At 45.0% G+C, this 15915-nt stretch overlaps 1 long non-coding RNA gene across 1 annotated transcript; it reads left to right on the top strand.

The window, feature by feature from the left end:
- Nucleotides 1–12242: 12242 nt before the first annotated feature.
- On the top strand, nucleotides 12243–13386 carry LOC124666068. The gene is made up of 2 exons (XR_006990794.1): nucleotides 12243–12528; nucleotides 12691–13386. It is a non-coding gene; the product is annotated as an uncharacterized LOC124666068 (long non-coding RNA).
- The last annotated feature ends 2529 nt before the right edge of the window (nucleotides 13387–15915 follow it).

Below are 15915 nucleotides of genomic sequence, written 5' to 3'. Positions count from 1 at the left end.
GAACCTTCCGGAAGACCGAAGAGCATACGAAGTGGGGCCACGAGGTGGCCAAACCACATGGCAGCGCGGCCAAGGGGGGGCCCGCGCCGCCCTATGGTGTGGGCCCCTCGTCAGCCCCCCGACTCTGCCCTTCCGCCTACTTAAAGCCTCCGTCGCGAAACCCCTGATGCGAAAACCACGATACGGAAAACCTTATTGAGACGCCGCCGCCGCCGATCCCATCTCGGGGGATTCTGGAGATCTCCTCCGGCACCCTGCCGGAGAGGGGATTCATCTCCCGGAGGACTCTACACCGCCATGGTCGCCTCCGGAGTGATGAGTGAGTAGTTCACCCCTGGACTATGGGTCCATAGCAGTAGCTAGATGGTTGTCTTCTCCTCATTGTGCTTCATTGTTGGATCTTGTGAGCTGCCTAACATGATCAAGATCATCTATCCGTAATTCTATATGTTGTGTTTGTCGGGATCCGATGGATAGAGAATACCATGTTATGTTAATTATCAAGTTATTACATATGTGTTGTTTATGATCTTGCATGCTCTCCGTTACTAGTAGAGGCTCTGGCCAAGTTTTTGCTTTTAACTCCAAGAGGGAGTATTTATGCTCGATAGTGGGTTCATGCCCGCATTGACACTCGGGACAGATGATGAGAAAGTTCTAAGGTTGTGTTGTGATGTTGCCACTAGGGATAAAACATTGGCGCTATGTCCGAGGATGTAGTTGTTGATTACATTACGCACCATACTTAATGCAATTGTCTCGTTGCTTTGCAACTTAATACTGGAAGGGGTTCGGACGATAACCCGAAGGTGGACTTTTTAGGCATAGATGCGGTTGGATGGCGGTCTATGTACTTTGTCGTAATGCCCAATTAAATCTCACTATACTTATCATGCCATGTATGTGCATTGTTATGCCCTCTCTATTTGTCAATTGCCCGACTGTAATTTGTTCACCCAACATGCTTTTATCTTATGGGAGAGACACCTCTAGTGAACTGTGGACCCCGGTCCATTCTTTAATACTGAAATACAAATCTGCTTGCAATACTTGTTTTACTCGTTTTCTCTGCAAACAATCATCTTCCACACAATACGGTTAACCCTTTGTTACAGCAAGCCGGTGAGATTGACAACCTCACTCGTTTCGTTGGGGCAAAGTACTTTGGTTGTGTTGTGCCGGTTCCACGTTGGCGCCGGAATCTCCGGTGTTGCGCCGCACTACATCCCGCCGCCATCAACCTTCAACGTGCTTCTTGACTCCTACTCGGTTCGATTAAACCTTGGTTTCTTACGGAGGGAAACTTGCCGCTGTGCGCATCACACCTTCCTCTTGGGGTTCCCAACGGACGTGTCAATTACACGCATCAAGCAAATTTCTGGCGCCGTTGCCGGGGAGATCAAGACACGCTGCAAGGGGAGTCTCCACTTCTCAATCTCTTTACTTTGTTTTTGTCTTGCTTAATTTTATTTACTACTTTGTTTGCTGCATTATATCAAAACACAAAAAAATTAGTTGCTAGCTTTACTTTATTTACTGTCTTGTTTGCTATATCAAAAACACAAAAAAATTAGTTACTTGCATTTACTTTACTTATTTCAACATGTTTCCTCTTAATTTTACCACAAAAGACATACCAGTAGGATGCGGGTCTATAATTGGGAGAAACAATATAGAAGAATTTTTCACTCATGTCAGTACCACTGAAGATTTTGAAGATAGACACTTGGTAGAACTTGCTCCCACTTATGAAATTGCTGCCGCTGCTTTAGTTCGCATGTTGGAAACTAAATTTGTTAATCTCACTCCTATAATCCAACACATGTTTCTTACACTTGGTGATTTGGAAGAGGGGGAAAAGAAAGATTTTGTTTTAGAAACCCTTCTTAGAGAATTTGGTGGTCTAGCAAGAGAGGCTAGAAAGGTCTTTGCTAAATTTAATATGCTTGGTTCTCATACTAATTTTGTTAGTCTCCTTGAAAAAATGGACATGGATAGGATAAGATACACTAATAATGCTAATGATGGTGGGGAGATCAAAGCACCAATACCATGTAAACTCCTAGCTATGAATGATGCACTAGAAAATAACTATGCTTGGCTTGTTCCCGAAAATTTGTTCGATGAGAGTAGCAAGCCCAAGACTAATGAGAAGGGAGACGCTGAAACTTATGTATCCAATATACTATGCATGGTTGAGAAAACTCCAAACCCCGCTGTAGGTGCACCACCCTTCGATAATACTTGAGTTACACTTTCGCGCCTAGCTGAAAGGCGTTAAAGAAAAGCGCTTATGGGAGACAACCCATGTTTTTACTACAGTATTTTTGTTTTATATTTGTGTCTTGGAAGTTGTTTACTACTGTAGCAACCTCTCCTTATCTTAGTTTTATGTTTTGTTGTGCCAAGTAAAGTCTTTGATAGAAAAGTAAGTACTAGATTTGGATTACTGCGCAGTTCCAGATTTCTTTGCTGTCACGAATCTGGGTCTATCTCCCTGTATGTAGCTCAGAAAATTAAGCCAATTTACGAGCATGATCCTCAGATATGTACGCAACTTTCATTCAATTTGAGCATTTTCGTTTGAGCAAGTCTGGTAGCCTAATAAAATCCATCTTTACGGACTGTTCTGTTTTGACAGATTCTGTCTTTTATTTCGCATTGCCTCTTTTGCTATGTTGGATGAATTTCTTTGATCCATTAATGTCCAAGTAGCTTTATGCAATGTCCAGAAGTGTTAAGAATGATTGTGTCACCTCTGAACATGTGAATTTTTATTATGCACTAACCCTCTAATGAGTTGTTTCGAGTTTGGTGTGGAGGAAGTTTTCAAGGATCAAGAGAGGAGTATGATGCAATATGATCAAGGAGAGTGAAAGCTCTAAGCTTGGGGATGCCCCGGTGGTTCACCCCTGCATATTCTAAGAAGACTCAAGCGTCTAAGCTTGGGGATGCCCAAGGCATCCCCTTCTTCATCGACAACATTATCGGGTTCCTCCCCCGAAACTATATTTTTATTCCGTCACATCTTATGCACTTTGCTTGGAGCGTCGGTTTGTTTTTGTTTTTGTTTTGTTTGAATAAAATGGATCCTAGCATTCACTTTATGGGAGAGAGACACGCTCCGCTGTAGCATATGGACAAATATGTCCTTTGGCTCTACTCATAGTATTCATGGCGAAGTTTCTTCTTCGTTAAATTGTTATATGGTTGGAATTGGAAAATGCTACATGTAGTAACTCTAAAATGTCTTGGATAATTTGATACTTGGCAATTGTTGTGCTCATGTTTAAGCTCTTGCATCATATACTTTGCACCCATTAATGAAGAAATACTTAGAGCTTGCTAATTTGGTTTGCATATTTGGTTTCTCTAGAGTCTAGATAATATCTAGTATTGAGTTTTGAACAACAAGGAAGACGGTATGGAGTCTTATAATGTTTACCATATGTCTTTTATGTGAGTTTTGCTGTACCGTTCATCCTTGTGTTTGTTTCAAATAACCTTACTAGCCTAAACCTTGTATCGAGAGGGAATACTTCTCATGCATCCCAAATACTTGAGCCAACCACTATGCCATTTGTGTCCACCATACCTACCTACTACATGGTATTTATCCGCCATTCCAAAGTAAATTGCTTGAGTGCTACCTTTAAAATTCCATCATTCACCTTTGCAATATATAGCTCATGGGACAAATAGCTTAAAAAACTATTGTGGTATCGAATATGTACTTATGCACTTTATCTCTTATTAAGTTGCTTGTTGTGCGATAACCATGCTTCTGGGGACGCCATCAACTATTCTTTGTTGAATATCATGTGAGTTGCTATGCATGTCCGTCTTGTCTGAAGTAAGAGAGATCTACCACCTTAATGGTTGGAGCATGCATATTGTTAGAGAATAACATTGGGCCGCTAACTAAAGCCATGATTCATGGTGGAAGTTTCAGTTTTGGACATATATCCTCAATCTCATATGAGAATAATAATTGTTGCCACATGCTTATGCATTAAAGAGGAGTCCATTATCTCGTTGTCCATGTTGTCCCGGTATGGATGTCTAAGTTGAGAATAATCAAAAGCGAGAAATCCAAAATGCGAGCTTTCTCCTTAGACCTTTGTACAGGCGGCATGGAGGTACCCCATTGTGACACTTGGTTAAAACATGTGCATTGCAAAGATCCGGTAGTCCAAGCTAATTAGGACAAGGTGCGGGCACTATTAGTATACTATGCATGAGGCTTGCAACTTGTAAGATATAATGTACATAACTCATATGCTTTATTACTACCGTTGATAAAATTGTTTCATGTTTTCAAAATAAAAGCTCTAGCACAAATATAGCAATCGATGCTTTCCTCTTTGAAGGACCATTCTTTTACTTTTATGTTGAGTCAGTTCACCTATCTCTCTCCACCTCAAGAAGCAAACACTTGTGTGAACTGTGCATTGATTCCTACATACTTGCATATTGTACTTGTTATATTACTCTATGTTGACTATATCCATGAGATATACATGTTACAAGTTGAAAGCAATCGCTGAAACTTAATCTTCCTTTGTGTTGTTTCAATACCTTTACTTTGATTTATTGCTTTATGAGTTAACTCTTATGCAAGACTTATTAATACTTGTCTTGAAGTACTATTCATGAAAAGTCTTTGCTTTATGATTCACTTGTTTACTCATGTCATTACCATTGTTTTGATCGCTGCATTCACTACATCTTTTTACAAATAGTATGATCAAGGTTATGATGGCATATCACTTCAGAAATTATCTTTGTTATCGTTTTACCTGCTCGGGAAGCGCAGAACTAAGCTTGGGGATGCTTGATACGTCTCCGACGTATCGATAATTTCTTATGTTCTATGCCATATTATTGATGATACCTACATGTTTTATGCACACTTTATGTCATATTCGTGCATTTTCTGGAACTAACCTATTAACAAGATGCCGAAGTGCCGGTTCTCGTTTTCTGCTGTTTTTGGTTTCGAAATCCTAGTAACGAAATATTCTCGGAATTGGACGAAACGAAGACCCGGGGGCCTATTTCGCCACGAACCTTCCGGAAGACCGAAGAGCATACGAAGTGGGGCCACGAGGTGGCCAAACCACATGGCGGCGCGGCCAAGGGGGGCCCGCGCCGCCCGTGGTGTGGGCCCCTCGTCGGCCCCCCGACTCGCCCTTCCGCCTACTTAAAGCCTCCGTCGCGAAACCCCCGATGCGAAAAACCACGATACGGAAAACCTTACCGAGACGCCGCCGCCGCCGATCCCATCTCGGGGGATTCTGGAGATCTCCTCCGGCACCCTGCCGGAGAGGGGATTCATCTCCCGGAGGACTCTACACCGCCATGGTCGCCTCCGGAGTGATGAGTGAGTAGTTCACCCCTGGACTATGGGTCCATAGCAGTAGCTAGATGGTTGTCTTCTCCTCATTGTGCTTCATTGTTGGATCTTGTGAGCTGCCTAACATGATCAAGATCATCTATCCGTAATTCTATATGTTGTGTTTGTCGGGATCCGATGGATAGAGAATACCATGTTATGTTAATTATCAAGTTATTACATATGTGTTGTTTATGATCTTGCATGCTCTCCGTTACTAGTAGAGGCTCTGGCCAAGTTTTTGCTTTTAACTCCAAGAGGGAGTATTTATGCTCGATAGTGGGTTCATGCCCGCATTGACACCGGGACGATGACGAGAAAGTTCTAAGGTTGTGTTGTGCTGTTGCCACTAGGGATAAAACATTGGCGCTATGTCCGAGGATGTAGTTGTTGATTACATTACGCACCATACTTAATGCAATTGTCTGTTGCTTTGCAACTTGATACTGGAAGGGGTTCGGACGATAACCTGAAGGTGGACTTTTTAGGCATAGATGCAGTTGGATGGCGGTCTATGTACTTTGTCGTAATGCCCAATTAAATCTCACTATACTTATCATGCCATGTATGTGCATTGTTATGCCCTCTCTATTTGTCAATTTCCCGACCGTAATTTGTTCACCCAACATGCTTTTATCTTATGGGAGAGACACCTCTAGTGAACTGTGGACCCCGGTCCATTCTTTAATACTCGAAATACAAATCTGCTCGCAATACTTGTTTTACTCGTTTTCTCTCGCAAACAATCATCTTCCACACAATACGGTTAACCCTTTGTTACAGCAAGCCGGTGAGATTGACAACCTCATCTGTTTCGTTGGGGCAAAGTACTTTGGTTGTGTTGTGCCGGTTCCACGTTGGCGCCGGAATCTCTGGTGTTGCGCCGCAATACATCCCGCCGCCATCAACCTTCAACGTGCTTCTTGACTCCTACTGGTTCGATTAAACCTTGGTTTCTTACTGAGGGAAACTTGCCGCTGTGCGCATCACACCTTCCTCTTGGGGTTCCCAACGGACGTGTCAATTACACGCATCAGATGTATCTAGACACATTTTAGTTCTAGATACATCCATATTGAAGTCAATTAATATGGATCGGAGGGAGTACATGAATTCGAGAAGAGGCCGCGGATGCGTGCAACACCGCGGCTCTTGTCAACGAGTTCAATTAGGAGTTTCTCTCTTTGTCAATCATATTCTGCATTTATGTCTTTTGGTTGCTTATATGATTTTAGCCTCTATTTTTTAGTGCGGGTGTATTCTAAAGGTAGAAGATGAAGCTTAATAGAAGAATTGGCCCATATCTTGCGAGCACATCGCTGCACTCCACTGGTAATCTGCACTCAAGGTACGTCCTTTTCATTTTCTTGATCAATAGCTCTCTTTGTATGTATATATCACCATTGGATCACATTGATTGGGATCATGTTTTTGTTCAGGATCCTCTCATGATGGAAATCAGGTTTTCCACCAATCATGAATCCATGGGTCAGCCAAAGGTTGTCTTTTGTTTTGTTCTAATTTGTCTCACCCCTTCTCTCTTTCACTCTCCCTAATTTCCCATATAGTTTTTTTGTGTGTAGATGCTTCTGTATCTATGCCTATAATATGTTTGATGAAAATCCAATCAGGCTGCGGAGGAAGACTTTTGTTTTTATGCTCTGCTATCTACTAAATAATTCTATACTTCTAAAATTTATCTTCAGTCAACGATCACTTAGCTATAGAATATCTCAGTTATGTGCCTACGTACATGACAAAAAAGATTTGAGATAAGACTCAGTACCATGCTTTAGTGGCATGCAAACTATATAGACATATATTTTAGGATGTTGCATTTCTTTTTAACTAAACAAGAGCACAAGAGCACATTGCGATCTTACTATTTATGGTCACATCCATCATAGAAATTTTTGTTTACTTCAAGTTAGTCTCATGTATTTATGAGTTTGACCCAAATCTACCCATGAACTTTGACTCATGTTCATGATTTTTCAGTATTATTTTTATTATACCAAATATTCAAATTCTTTAATTATGATTTACTATGAATTGGATTTTATTGGACATGTCAGGAGAGTCGCTGTTCAACACCCAGATTCCTTTGCTTGTTATAGAGTATGAGCCACCAAGGTTTGTTTGACACGTCATCTGATATCTTACTGCTACATGGAATGATGTAATACCCTAGAACAAAGATACTCATCACCATTTAACTCATCACTATTTAACTGCAGGACCAGATCTTTTAGAACTGTAGAATAATCACCGTGGGTTCTTTATGTGGCTAGCGTTGGCTTATATATATTGGACAATGTCATTGGTCTATCGCGTATTTTTATTAGTGAGCAAAATGCAATTCATTACAAGAATGCATTTTTGTTTGTTCAGTTCATGAGATGTTTGTATGAATTGTCTCGGTGGTTACGAAAAGAGGAGCTACCCTCAAGGCCGGTATGTTTCTGTCAGTGGGATGGAGATATTAAAGGTAAAAGGGTGACTTTTGTAGCGCCTGGTTTAGGCGAGTTTTTCTTTATCTTTTCTCTTCTCTCTTTGGTGTGTCCGACCCTCTAGCTGTGGACGATTGTGGATGTTGGGGCTTGGGTGATAAACATCTTGGTTATTGGCTTATTTAATGGATTTTCCTTCCTGTAATGCTTGTGCTCATGGTGCTAATTGAGATGATCAGTTTTACTGTTGGTATTTGTCCCTCCTTTCCGCCCTCTTCATCATGCACGACGTTGCATAGGCCATGAATCCAAATTCTCTAAGTCATTTGGTTTGTGATGTCTTCCAATTGTATGATCCAAAAATTAATGAAATATTGAGCTCTTGGTGCATGGCCTTTTCAGTCCTTCAAGGTATGCAACTATTTTTAAACATCATCGGGCCAGAAAAAATTTATGTGTGATTCATGCTTATGCAATTCTTCTTTATGTCGCCACTCTTTACTCTTTTTCGCGTATTCAATGCAGTTTACATGACTGTCATTAAATGTGTTGTTATATTGCAGATGGTAGGCAACTGAATATGTGTATGATATAGTTGTGATCATTTGCAGGTAAAGGTTTTTGTTATCATGACGCAGTCATGGAGATGAGTTACCTTGACAATTGGGTGATATTGATAACAAATCATTTTGTATTTTTGTCTGATGCATCTGAATCTATAAAACACGATATCTACTTATATTGTTCTACCAGTGATTAAGTAGGTAAATCATAATTAACTAGAACCACTCACCCCTTCGCAATTGCATAATCTACGAGTGCATTCACCTATATCGATTTGCATAGTTTTTGTTTCATATTGTTAGTTGATGCTAATCATTTTAATATTGAACCTCATAAATTTTGCCTGGTTATCCCACACATATGCTTTTATCTCGCAGGTTGGTTTTACATTTTCTAGGAAGAACAAAATGACCAGGGATAGATAGACCGAGGTATTTCTATTTATTTTTCCACTATTGGTGTTAATGTAGCTACCAATTGTTTCGTTTCGTTTCCTTGACTCTTTCGGCTTGCTTACTGGTTACTGCTCGAGAATTCTTGCTTAAAAATTGGAATGCATTGCCTAAGATTTTTTCCTAATGCTTTCCACAATGCAAGTTGATTATTTGGAGGATGTCTTCCCTTTTGCACTGCTGCTGGAAGTGATGAAAGAATAACAATCCGGGGGCATCGAGGCTCATATTTGTGATTCTGCAGATGATGCTCATTTAGATTTAGATGCTGATTTTATATGCTACAGCCACAAACTGTTAGCTTCCTTATGATTCTTTAGGATCTATGAGCTGTTAGTTTTCTTGGGTTTTTATCTAGAGTGGAAATGTTTTTGCAAGTTCGGGGTGCTTTCCTGTGCCTCTAGCACCGAGTTAGCTCGTGAAACAAGCAACTCGCGAAGATTGTTTCTTTTTCACTCGCAGTAGTTTATTCTCAACTTGTGTGTTCCGCTTGGAGCAGTACCAAATAACAAATATAGGATTTCTTTCCTCCCCCTCTCTCTCTAACCCAGCTCCTTGAGAGTCGTTCCGCCGCCCTCGGCTCCTCTTCCCCTTCCCTCCGGCGGCCTCGCCGGCCGGAGGCGACGGGGGAGAGGAGGCCGGCTCCTCCTTGTACATAGTAGCTTCTCTAGATGTTCCCATGTGGAGTATGGCCGTATGCCGGTAGATAGGAGCAGATTCCCGGATCTTGTCGGCCGGATCCGGGCTTTTTAGGGTTCTTTCTTCTTCTATCTTGGCTTCTCCGGTTGAAGATGGAGGTGGAAGAGATGGACGCTGCTCCTCTCAATAAGGCCGTGGTGCTGGGCTATGTCCTGTTCTGGAGATCTGGCGTGCGGTGGCCTCCTCTGGCCGGCCTTGGTGGCGAGGGGAGGAGGTGGCCTGCTGTTTTCTTCTCTGGAGTTGCAGGTTCATGGTGGAGATATGCGGCTGCTACTTCTCTCTGGAGAGTCCATCAGCAGGGGACCGAAGCTGGCGTCCTTGCCTTGCCCCTGCATCTTACGGCTGAAGGGCAGCCACTTTCCAGGAGTTCAACCTCCATCTGGAGGCCCTTTTTCTGGGTCAAGCGCTGGAGCTCGCCATCGACTCATCTTCAAGTGGTTTGTCTCCGGAGGTGTGAAGAAGGCCGGCGTTTTTGGCTCATCGTCGGCAAAAAGAGAAAAACGAGCATCTCTCTCTTGGACCTCGCGCGGCTTCGCCGGAGGTCGCCGGCGAGCGGCGGAGAAGAAGCCCAGGCACTGGATTGCTTAGTTTATTTTTGTGCTAGGGTTCTTTTTGTAAAGCGGAAGGCCTTATCTTTAATTTCTAGACTTTTTAGGGCAGTAGAAGTCAAGGGGCCTTCTTGTAATTTTGTACCTGCCGGTTTTAATTGCAGCTTCTAGGCCTCTCGAGGCCGATCCATGTTCAAAAAAAAAAAAAAACAAATATAGAATCAGTTGAACTCATTTTTCCCTCAAATATTAGTCGTGCAGAGGAGGGGCCTTTTGTGAGATTATCAACAAGAATGTGGTTTAGATACTTTTGTCATCTGTAATATGTAGTATGTTATATCAAATTCTATAATTCCTTCTCCTAAGCATTAAAAAAAATCTATATGGATTTAGCAAACTCTAGCATATGAATGGCAATATCAACGTACTCATATGCTTATATTTCGTTCGTATTAGGTCACATGTGATCGATTTAGGCTAACTAATTTACCCAAATGCTAGAAAACCGATTGCTGGATGTTGTAGTTGCTATTGTTCAGTTAGATAGTTATATTAGTAATTCAAGATGGGCTCTTATCCAGTGGGATGTCATGTTTGCAGTGGGTTCTGCAGCTTCGTTTTTTGGTCAGGTCCACATTCTATATAACATCACACTTTATGCAGTTAGACGTTCATACACGGTTAGCAGATTTTATAGATACAAATACAAAGTTTGTTATACTGATATCTACTTAAAGTATTCTAATGTTTATATTTTTTATGGCAGCAGCTTCATGGAGCACGTTGAGATCCCGTCCACCGCTATTTTGGAGGCTATGAAGAAGTTGGGCCTTCTACGAGAGCCAAGTTGTTGCAAAAGACAGCTTTACATCTAAATTGATGTTCTACCTGTCTATATAGTCTCTGCGCACTTTTCCCTCTCACTCAGTATAAAGCTACCCCGCACTGACCATGGAAGAAGAAACAAATGCTGCTGCTCGGCAAGCAATTGAGTACATGGAGAAGACTGAAGAAGAAAGAGCCTGCAAGTTTCAGAGATGTTGATCTAGAAAAGGAGAAGAGGACGGTCAAGCTTCTCCATTATCGGTTGGAAAAGAAGAATGAGAAGCTCATAAGAAAGTCCAACCAGTTAATAAACACCATGCTATAGCCTACTTGAAATCCAGGCCACTGATATTGGTCTTAGTCAGCGTACGGCTAATACACTTCCATGCTCAAAGATGCAGGACCATGTCCATACGGGGAGGAAACTATTGATGGTGACTTGTTTTGTGGATCCCATGACTTAGGTGGAGCCCATGGGTGGTGAGATATTCGTGGTCCTACGGATTATGTGATGTTTGGCTGTCACAGTCTCTGCCGCTTTATTATCAGTTTGCTTTCAGTGAATTATCTCATGCTAGACTATATGTAATATAAGTGACGAGCAACTCTTCCGTGATCCCTAGCGGAGCCCCTCTGTGTACTTAGGTGCTGTTATTTTCGTGAACCATCTTTCTGTAATTACCATAATATATTTCCCTTTTCTTATTCCTGACCTATGTTCTTCTTTTTATTATCTGTGTGGTTTTGCTTACCATTTTATTCAGTTACATAATGGAGAGCGTTTGGCCATAGTTCTAATTCCTTTCCTGGTTATTACGTTATGCATCGTTTAATTATATTGCATTTGACTGTTTATTTCCTAGGTTGTTTATAGGTGTTAGTGCTTGATAGATCGTGTGTTCAAGTTTTCATTCACTGACTGTCAAAATTGATTTGAAGAGAAAGTTGTTTTAGTTTCCTAACATAATCTCCCATGCATCGGACTAATTATGTTGATGGTTCTCAGGCTGAATTTGCAAGGTTACCTTGACAAATGGTTTTTTGGCATTTTACATACTCCTTCTGATTCATGTTAGTTGCCTCTAATATAGATATATTTATACTAGTGTCAACTAATATGAATCGAAGGGAATATATATGTTGGAGGGATTATTCGTTCCACCTGGATAAGGGGTTTTGGCTAAATGGACTAAAAAAACCTGTTATCATATTGTGTTTATTGCCTTTTCCAAGTGTATTACAAAGCGAACCAGGGCCACGCGCCAAGGCGCATCAAAATCTAGTTGTGGTTCATATTTACGGACTGAGATCTGCGCCTTGAGGCAGAGAATCTGCGCTCAATCCTCATCCAACGCACAGCCACGAGTCGTCCTCCTCCGCCCTCGCCCTCTTCCTCCGCGTGGACGCACCTCCCTCTGCCCTCTTGCTCCAGCAGACTCTCCGACCCATCCGACGGCTCGCTCTGCCCCTCCGCCGGCCGCCGAGGAGAGCCCATCGGACGGCTAGCTCTGCCCCTCCGCCAGCCACCGGAAATAGCCCGTACTCCGCGTCGTTGGGGGTTCCGTCGCTGGACGCCATCAATCTCGTCGGATTATGTAAGAGCAGATTGTTGTGGAATTTGAATGTGAAATTCCACAAAGTTTGTCTATCGTTCAATTCATATAATGTACGCATCACGTTTCTGCTAAAACATGAGTTCCTTTTTCAGTTCATTTTCGAGTATTACACGAAGTTCACTGAATCTCAATTCTATGCAGTAGTTCATTTGCCTTTAGTAAACTGAAACTGCTACTACGATGTAAGTTGCTGCTCCTCCTTGCCTTGTTCCTGTGAGCTCCAGTACGCCCGTGATGGTCGGAGTGGGTCGTCGGAGGGAGACAAAGGAGGAGGGAGGAGGGGGCCGTCGGGGCGGGCCGAGGAAGGCGCCGTATGGGAGGCGGACGGAGCAGCCGGAGGTGGGCGGCCGTCAGCCCGTCGAAGTCGTCTCCTCCCGTGTGGACGCCGCCGGAGCTCACCATGGAGGAGCAGCCGGACTGGATCCCATCCCTTCCTTGCGGCGCGGCGCGGCGACGTGAGCTGCAGCGCTGGCGTCGATGGTTTCGTTGAGCCCGTGAGGAAAGAGGCATGTCTGCTGTTGAATCCCCTGAGTTTTGATCGCTGTTAGCCGTTGGATGAGGATTGAGCGGCAGATTCCCTGCCTCAAGGCGCTGCGTGCCTTGCCAAGGCACCCGAGCTCTGTGAAACTCTTACTTTGGGTGATGCTTGCTTGTCGTAAAGTAATCACAAGCAGTAGAGTTTGCACACATGTGGCTAGGTTTCTTATGTTTGTGGAGGTCATATTAGTTTAAATTATTTTAAGCAATGTTATCAGTTCGGCAGACATGTTGATAGCTACATGTGTGAATATTTTGGGTGTCTATTATAAATAAACTATTTTTTTTGTCCCAGGATTATTATTGTTGTTCGAGATGCAAAGTAAATTTCGCTGAAGTAGTATTGTTGCTACATTTTGGTCAGTACGATCAGAACTCACAATACCAAAAACATAAAAAATGACGTTGTCACCTGAAATGCTACTCTCTATGCTCGTTTTTGTGTAATGTGTATTATGAGTTCTTCTGATGATTTTTTTTTTAAACGGAGGCAAAAGCTTTGCCTCATTCATTAATTAAGAAGAGAGTGTCTAGTTTTTAGGAGAAAACCAGACGAAAACCGGTAACAACAACCCACACTGCCAAGCCTAACAAAGACCTAAACAACAGAGCCGCACCCACACTAGCCACACACAAAGAACCACATGGCGACACGAACGAACTCCATGGTGACACGAACAAACTCCAAGCCCGATACTCCAACACCGCGCGGACAAAGACATGTCATGACAATGGGGGCACCGATCAATCAACTGCGGATCCTGGTAGGTAACAGCGAAGGTGGCGAGAAAATCGCAAACTTCTCTAGCGATAACACCTTCGGGCACCGTTGCTAGCAAGTCTGACTTTGCAACCCCAACATCAATAGGAACCAGATGCCTCACTTCCTTGACAGAAGGAGGCATAACCTCAGCACCACCCAACTCCAGGAGCTCAGGCACCACAGACTCCGCACACAACTCATGTAGCTTTGACGTGATTTCAACCATCGATGACTTCTGCTCCACTGAGCTAACCAGAAACGAAGGCTGCACGGTGGCAAGCTCCTGACCGCCAGAAGAGCACACCTCCATCGGCTCCGAAGTAACACCAACACGTGCCAACAACAGCTTGAGACTTGCCACCTCTTCACGAAGAGGGCGAGACGCCTCCTCGACGCGGTTAGCAACCAACTGAGCGAGCTCCAAGCGCAGCAAGGCAAACTGACACTGGAGGTGAGAGTCGAAACAGGTGTTGCCGCTGAACTCCTCGCAACACCTTGGAGAGGGCCTTGGCGGCGATGCTGCAGGCGACGATGAGTGGCACACGACCTCAGCCCAACTACGGGACGCCGATGGACGACGTGGCTGAGCGGGCGGGGAGCGGCTCCGTTGACAAGGAGCACGTGCCTCTGGAGAACGTGCACGAGCGTCCGGAGAGCGAGAACGAGCGGCGGGAAAGCGCGCACGGCAGAATCGCTCCCGATGACCAGGACGACGACAACGGATGCATCTGAAGGGCGCACAACATGAGCTGACCTGGTGGTCACGCTCGAGGCACCGAAAGCATCTCCCCTGAGCCCAACGCTTGAAGGCGAGACTACGCTCGAGGCCCTCCTTTCGAAGCAAAGACGATGGCTCGCGGCTCGGACGGCCGCCTCGACCCACCTGCACCCACTCGTCATCATCACCAAGACCACTGCAGGGCTCCACAGGTGCCTGCTCAACATGTACCGAGCCGGCCAACGGCGACCGCGGAGCCAACTCTTCATCGTCGTCGTCGTCGTCGGAGCCCAAAGAGGCAACCCAAAGCAAGCTCGGGGCTGGTAGCACATAATCGGCAAGGGGCACCTCGGCAGGGCCGCCCAAGGCAGCCGGCGATAGCGACAGTGACAAGGAGCCGAGCCCCTCGACCAAAACAGCAGGGTCGCTGGCCAGAGAGGAGTTGCTGGTAGCTGGCGGCGTCATGGGGGCCAACTCCTCCTCATCGGAGCCATCATCGTCGTTGGCGAAGGAGACCCATGACCCGGTCGCCACAGCCCCACCAAAGTGGAGCGACGACGAAGCAGCGGCCAGATCGGCGGACATCAGGGTCAGCACTGGAGGCGCTTCAGCAGCGGGCACATCGCAGCCACCCGCCGTAGGCGGCAAGAAGTCAGAGACGACATCTGCAAGTGCGGCAGGGGTGGTGGGCGTCGGGACTGGAGCAGTCCCCATTGAAGGCTTGGAGACGGCTATGGGCGAAGCCATCACGCCGACATTCTCCTTGCGGAACCTACCTGCTGGCGGCCGCCTGGACGAGCGAGGGGGAGCCACCGAAGAGACCTTGGTTGAGGGCATGTCGCGCCCAGCTGAGCATCCGCAGCAGGCAGACATCCAAGGGACGACGAGCTGAGCAGCCGGTCGAACAGCGACGGGCTGAGCAGCCGGTCGAACAGCGACGGGCTGAGCAGCCGGATGAGGAGCAACGAGCTGAGCGTCCTTGGACCAGACGCGGAGGAGCCCGTGGTTGAGGCTGGGCTGGCCGGAGAGATGGGGATCTTCAGCCCTGACGCCGCCGTTGGAGAGAGCGCGCCGAGGAGAGGAGAGCCTAGGATGAGAGATCGCGCCGAGGAAACCCTCGATCTGGCCGCAGCGAGCGCGGAGGTGGCCGGAGCCCACAGATCAAGGCGGCGGCAGCGCGCTTACCCGGCGGCGAGCGCTAACGCGAGACATACTTTTCGTTTTGAGGCAATGCTTCGCTCAGTTATCCTTTGCCGACATGATGCACATAACCGACCTAGGAAAAGCGAAAGTGTCCTGTTCAGGACAATAACAAGTACTGTTGAATATATAAGCAAATATCCATATG

Source organism: Lolium rigidum, chromosome 6 (genome assembly GCF_022539505.1).
Source record: "Lolium rigidum isolate FL_2022 chromosome 6, APGP_CSIRO_Lrig_0.1, whole genome shotgun sequence".
NCBI classification, from domain to species: Eukaryota; Viridiplantae; Streptophyta; class Magnoliopsida; order Poales; family Poaceae; genus Lolium; species Lolium rigidum.
This window is presented reverse-complemented; position numbering and strand designations above follow the sequence as displayed.